This window comes from Callospermophilus lateralis, unplaced genomic scaffold, assembly GCF_048772815.1.
Source record: "Callospermophilus lateralis isolate mCalLat2 unplaced genomic scaffold, mCalLat2.hap1 Scaffold_530, whole genome shotgun sequence".
NCBI classification, from domain to species: Eukaryota; Metazoa; Chordata; class Mammalia; order Rodentia; family Sciuridae; genus Callospermophilus; species Callospermophilus lateralis.
In genome coordinates, this window is record NW_027514463.1 from 554,646 (window position 1) to 561,696 (window position 7,051).

Below are 7,051 nucleotides of genomic sequence, written 5' to 3' on the forward strand. Positions count from 1 at the left end.
TTGGCACAGTCTCATGCAAAATATTGCACCCAGTGTTAACTAACGCTAGAAGCTTCAAACTGTATAAATTTAAATGTATTTGCATATTATAAAAATAAAGATAAACATATACATATTTTACACTAGTTACGGAACAGCAATGAATGTCAGTTGATTCCTCTTTCACATTGAACAGAACTGAAACCCAAGTGCTCTAAATACTGCCACTGTACTGTAACTATGGCTTATATGTGCACGGAAAACAAAATCCCTGAGAAGCCATTCGACTTTTTTTTTTTTTCTTTTCTTCAAGTAGTGCTCTCTTTGGAGGATCACAGTTCTGAGGTTCCGGTTGTGAAACTTTAGCTCCATGTTCTCTCTGTCCTTTCTCCGCCCCCTCAATACCTCTGCGGTGGTCCTCTGGAAGCACCCTGAGCTTGTCTTCACTCCAGTGCCCAGCATGTGCTTGGAGGTGCAGAGGGTTCCCAGGTGAGTTGTGATGTTCTATTTTCTCCATGGAAATCCCACAGTCCACAAGTCACTGGTTTCTGTGCTTTTCACCAACGTTCTTCTTGAAACAGGGGCTGATCACAGTCATGTAGGTGGGTAAACCAAGGCAACATTCACTCGTTCCCTGCCGTTCTTGGGGCAAATGATTTCTGCCACTCCTTCTGGTCTGGGCTGGCTCAGCAAGTCCCCTGGGAAAGCGTGTGGATTGGGCGACCCTCTCTTAAGGCACTTAGAACAGAGGATGTGCACGGTGTAGTGCAGTCCAGGCCATTCCTGAAGTAGGACATTCAGTTCCTCTACCAAGGGGGTGATGGCTTGCCACGAGGTCCATATATTTGGTAATGATGCATGGCTGGCAATGGACAGGGTATCTGGCTGCAGGACCCCCTTGGCAGGTCTGTAACTCACCACCACAGGAACTTTTCCTCTATATGCAAAGATCTGAAATTTACCATCTGACCTGTGCACCACATGGCTGTTGATCTGGACACTGTAGCGTGCAAACAACCCAGTTGGAAAGGTAAAGGGAAAACTATATTCAATCTGCAGCTGCTCAGCCACAAAAGACTGCCCCGCTAAGTTGGTCCCATTAATCCATGCCTCTGCATGGGGCACCTCGTTCTGCACATAGCATGGGAACTTGTACCAAGCTGTGGACCCATTGAAAGGCTTGCCCTTGGGTTTATTGAGGCAGTAACAGAGTCCCATCTTCTCCAGCAGCTCCAGCAGCAGTTGCAAGTCCTGCTGAGCCTGGATATGAGGCTTAAGCAGCAACCGAATGACATGGGCTGGCAGGAGCCCATGCAGCAGAAAGCCCTCCACATAGTGATGGAGCTGGGTGGCCCGGAGCAGGTCCTGGCTCTGGGTGGGCAGCGACGTCACTGGGGAGCTTTCCCCCTCCCCCTCACTCTCTCAACTGGTCCCTAGTAGCAGTTTATGCAGCAGCAAGGAAGCATCCCTCTGGAAAAAGACATTGAGGATGTCAATGAGGCGGGTGAGGTTGTGGAAGACATGCTCCTTGAGGGCCGGGCTATACTCAAAGTAGAGCAGCTTGCCACTCTCATGCAAATAGGAAAGAGCACTCTGCAGTCGGTCCTCGGTCAGCCCTGCCTGCAGGCCCAGGCGTGCAGAGTCCCACCAGCTTAGCCAAAGTTGTTGTGCCTGTGGTGGTTGGAAATGTAGTTCCTCCAGCACCTGCCAGGATCAAGGCAGGACTCTATGTAAGTTGGGGAAGATTTCTCGGTGCTCAGCTACAGAAAGAAGCTTGTCCCGAAGGCGCTGCAATTGGCAGGGGTCCCTGCAGCTAACAGGCAATACCGGACACAGGATCTGCAGCCGGTGGTTGAGCAGGTATTGGAAATGGGCCTTGAGTCACCGAAGATTCTTGTCAGAAACACCATAGTAGGCTGCATGGGGGCTGGCAGAGCGCAGCTCGAAGTCCCGGGCCAAGGCCTCATCCACCACCTGGGCTAGACGGCTCAGGCCCTCTGCATCGTGCTTCTCCTGCAGGGCGATCTGGCGGTGAATATCCAGACACTTCTCCTCCAGTTCCCGCTCCTCACATAGGTCTGCATGCGTGCCCACAATGCACACCATAGCATGAGGTACCCGGGCCCCCACCCGATGCAAGAAGGAGCCCACAGTACTGGGAAAGCGGCGTGGTTCATAGGTAGCCAAGTTGACTACCAGCACATACAGGGCTCCTGGGGAGAGGAAGAAGGGCTGGATCACTTCATAGCTTTCATCACCAGCTAAATCATACACGATGAACCTCAGACCCCTGGAGGCATCAGCTGTCCAGCTGGTCACCTCAATACCCTTGCTACTGGCAGGAGGGGAAGGTGGGTAGTACTTCTGTTTGTCCCCTCCTGCATGGCTTCCCTCCACTTTCTCCTCGGTGAGGCAGTGTCGGAGCAAGGTCTTTCCTGCAGCCTTATGCCCCATCAGGAGCAGCTTGAGACGGGGCTGCACGGCTGGCTGGGAATGAGCCAGCTCCTTCTGGTAGGCCGCGATGTAGGGGATCCCCTTCATGCAGACCTCATAAGGGGGCTATATCAGTGGGTTGTCCTTGATCTTCCACAACCCCACACGGGAGAGCTGGCCAAAGTTGTCAGGCAGCACCGCCATCTGGTTCCCTTGCAGCACCAGCTCCTCCAGGCCAGTCAGTTCCACAATGGAGTCGGGCAGGTATCGGATGCGGTTATTATCCAGCCACAGAGTGAGAAGCCTTCCCAGCCCCGAGATAAGGGATGGCACTGAGGTGAGCTGATTGCGACTAAGGTAAAGCTCCTCCAGACCAGCCAGGGGCAGCAGAGCTGCAGGGAACTCCTCAAAGTGGTTGGAAGAGAGATTGAGCATTTTGAGTCTTTGCAGCTGGCTGAACTGGGTGGGCAGATCCTGCAGCCCGTTGTTGTCTAGCATAAGGCTCTCCAAACTGGTCAGCTTGTAGAAGCCGATGGGCAGAGTGCCAAGCTCGGCCCCACTCAGCTAGAGGATCTTGAGGGCACGCAGGGCACTGATATCATCAGGTAGGCCTTTCAGCCGGTTGCTGGACACGTCCAGTTCCTCCAGGGCCGCCAGTTGCAGCAGCTGCTGGGGAAAGGCAGTGAGCTGGTTGTGGTCCACATCGAGGGTGCGCAGGGGGTAGAGGCAAGAGAGTGAGTCTGGCAGGTGCGCCAGTTGGTTGAAGCTAACATCCAGTTCCTCCAGGTGGGCAAGGACGCCCAGCTGGGAGGGCAGAGCAGGCAGCTGGTTATGGCTGAGGTTTAGCTTGCGCAGCTCCCTTAGGGCACTCACCACCTCCACGCCCAGGGCTGTCAGCCCATTGTGGCTCACGTCCAGTTCCGTGAGATGGTGGCCCAGCTCGGCCACTGCAGGAGGCAACCGGGCAAAGCGGTTCCTGCGCAGGACCAGGACGCGTAGGCTGCCAAGCGCCGACCCCAGCCCTTCAGGCACCTCTTCCAGGCCGTTGTTCCCTAGGTTCAGCACCTCAATATCCCCGATGTTGGCTGGCAGCACTAGCACTAGCTGGGGAGCGTCGGAGGACTCGAGCGATCCGCTCCGGCTCCCGCCCGGGGCAGCCCCCAGCCGCGCTAAGGGTTAGCTGTCGCAGGTTGCTTCTCAGCTTCCTGGCGCGAAGGGCGGCGTCCCGCCACAACCTCACCGTCTTCAGGTTGCCACTGTCCTTCCCAGCCATGGCGGGGCCAGGGATCGACACCCTCACGCGGGCGCGGGAGCCCACAGCTGCATGCCGTGCTGCACCCGGGCCGGCGCCCGCCTCCCGGGCCCTCTCGCTCCCACTCCTCCCTTGCCTCCGCCCCTCGGCGGCCAGCGGCTATGGGTCCTAGCGCAGCTAGCGGCTTGGCGCCTGCAGCTGAGGGGCGGCGGCGACCGGAGCAGCTCTGGGGGGCGCCGAGCCCGCGTCGCGGTGGGAAGCGGAGGCCGGCGCGGAGTGCAGCTCGCATTCTCCGTCCTCCAGGGCCATGGGCGCGCCGGGCAGCAGGGCCGCCGCCCGCCACGCCACGGAGGATGCCTGCTTCTCCTCCCGCTCTGCCCGCCTTGCGGCGCCGGGGTGCCCAACTCCGGCCCCGCTACCCTTGCAGCCGCGGCCCAGCGGCCGGCAGCGTCGTCGCCTCCACGATCTCAGGGAGGAGGGCGGCGCTCCGCTCCGCGGCGGGCATGCTGTGGGCGCAGGGCCGGGGAGCAGCCTCGAGGAGGGGGCGGCGGCGCCTCCTTGTCTCCGCTTCCCTGGTCTCGGGCGGGAGCGCGAGCGCAATCGCCGCGTCCCCGGCGCTGGGAGGGCGCGATCGGGAAGCGGCAGCGCCGCCTGGCGGAGCGGCCCCCACGTCCAATTTTATTCTTAAATACAGTGAACCAAAATCAAAATGGACATGAGAAGAAATTAAAAATCAAAATAATGTGATACCTACTATTTAAAATGTGTACCATGGGTTAATGTCTCAAGAAATTAATTCCAGACTCATAAAAAATTATTGCAAACGTCTAAGGAAGAAATTATGCCAATCTTACACAAACACTCCCAGAGAAGAGTAAAAAAAATGGAATGATTTTTAACTCATTTTATGAGATCAATCTCATCACAGCTCCACATAATCTAACATATAAGGAAAAGTACCACTCACTATCTTTTATGAAAACTAAAACAATTTTTTAGCAAATCAATTTCAATGACATTGAAAGATAATACAACATGATCAAATAGGATTTATTCTAGGACTCCATGGTTGATTAAACATTTAAAAACAATTAAAGCCTCATTAAAAGAATAAGGAAGCAAATTATTTCAGTAGATGGAGTAATTTGATTCAGTTGAACATTTGTTACTATAAAATCAACAAACTGCCAGTAGAGGGTTTTTTTTTTTTTTCAATTTGTTGGTAGGTAACTTCATACCTGATAATATAATAAATGCTCTATGAGGTTGGGAACAAGACAAGGATGTTTTCTACCATTGCGTATATTTAACAATGAACTGGCAATTCTCTCCAATGCAATAAGGCATGTAAAAAGTTGTCATGAAGATTAAAAATGAAAAAGTTAAATTATTTTCTGCAGATTGCATAATTGTTTGTGTAGGAAATCTAAACAAAGCTATAAAACAACTATTAAAAATAATAAATGAATTTAATAAGGTTACTGAATACAAGTTCAATATCAAAAGTCAAATGTATCTATATTAACAACAAATAATTGGAAAATAAAATTTGAAACTATCATTTATAATAATGTTAAAAAATCATGTAACTAGCAATACATCTAATGAGAGATGTGCAAATTTTTTGTAATAGAAGCTAAAAAAGGTATTAAGCAAAATCAAAGATTGTTTTAAAAATGGAGTGATGTTACCATTACATGTTAGATGATTATAAAGATTACCCACTTTGATTTATAGAGTCAATGCAATTTCAATCTAAAATCAGTCAGCTGCTTTTTGTGAAAATTGTCCAACTTGTCCAAAATCTAAATGGAAATGTGAAGCACCATTAATAACCAACAAATGTTAAAGGAAAAAGAGAATAAATAGTGTTAGATATTGATACTTACAATAAAGCCATAACAAATAAAATAGTATGGTCTTGGCTCAAGGACACCTAAATAGAGTGAAGGAATAACAACCTACAATAATTGTTACAGATATACATGACAAAGTAGTTGTTTTCAGACTATATAAAGAATCCTATAAACCTATTGAAAAAAATATAGTAAATCCAATTAAAAATTGAACAAATCAACATATAATAAGATGTTTGGTATCATTCCTCTTTAGGGAAACACAAATAGTAACAATGGTATGACACTACTTACCCACAAAATTTTAAAAAAAGACTGACAATATTGAGCTGTAATTGCAGACGTTTTGTGATCTAGAGTATCACTATCTATTCTGTAGAATTCTATATGATCAGCTCTTCTTCTAAATTTTGAGAGTAGTAGCCCAAATCATCCCCTATGGGTTTTCTCTTGACTTTTGCATTCAGTCTTTTTATTCCATTCAGGAGGATGCCAATGTACTCAGAACTTCCAGTACAATACTGTTTCTCACTACCACCATCCCCAACTTAATCAGAGTTCTGACTTTATAACTATAGATTTTTCCTGCTTTTGAATTTTACGTGCATGGAATCATACAGTATTAACTGTATGGAGATTCATACAGTTTGGAGACTCATCCATATATTGTCTCTACCCATGGCTCATTCTTTTTAATTGTTGTAGAATATTCCAATTCCTATGTATTTAACTCTATCTACTTATTTACTCTGCTATTAATAGACTCTTGGGTTGTTTCCACTTTGGGATTATTACCAAAAATATGCTATTATGATTGTTCTTATAGGGAATTACTAGGCCATGTGGTAGGTATATATTCAGCTTTCCAAATTATGTTCAAGATGTCTTCTAAAGTGGCTTAATTAGTTCACCCTTCCATTTATCAATGTATGAAGATTTGACATGTGACATATCTATTCCATACCTATGCCCCCTTTCTTATTGACTTAAAACTCTGAAAATTCTTTTGACTTTGCTCTCTGAAACCCTTTCAGAAGTAAAATCCAATTCTTTTCTATTTTAAGAACAGGATGCTTTTCTTTAAAAAAAAATTGTTAGTATATTATAATTATACCTAGTAGTGGGGTTCATTGTTGTGACATATTCACACAAGATAATTTGTTCCATTTCATTCCTCAGTATTTCCTTCCCCTCCTTCCTCCCTCTAATCCCCCTTTCTCTACTGGTCTCCCTTCTATTTATTTTTTTAATTGGTGCATTATAATTATACGTGTAGGGAGTTTTCCTTGTGAAATATTCATACATCCACATAGCATAATTTGATCAGTTTCATTTCCAAGTACTTCCCCTTTCCCTCTCCCCCTTACTCCTTCTCAATCCCCTTCCTTTACTGAGGAACAGGAAGATTTTCATCAAGGGAAAGGTAATTACATTTGACCAAGCTGTAGAAAACACCATAGGTGGAGCAGAAGCTAACAAACATGGTGGGAGAGATGGTCTCAACTCCACAGTTGGACCATCCTAAGGTCAT

The 7,051-nt window shown here is 47.8% G+C and overlaps 1 pseudogene; it reads right to left on the bottom strand.

Annotated features, from left to right (window-relative positions):
• Positions 1-450: 450 nt before the first annotated feature.
• Positions 451-3,685, bottom strand: LOC143389293 (malignant fibrous histiocytoma-amplified sequence 1 pseudogene; annotated as a pseudogene).
• Positions 3,686-7,051: the final 3,366 nt, after the last annotated feature.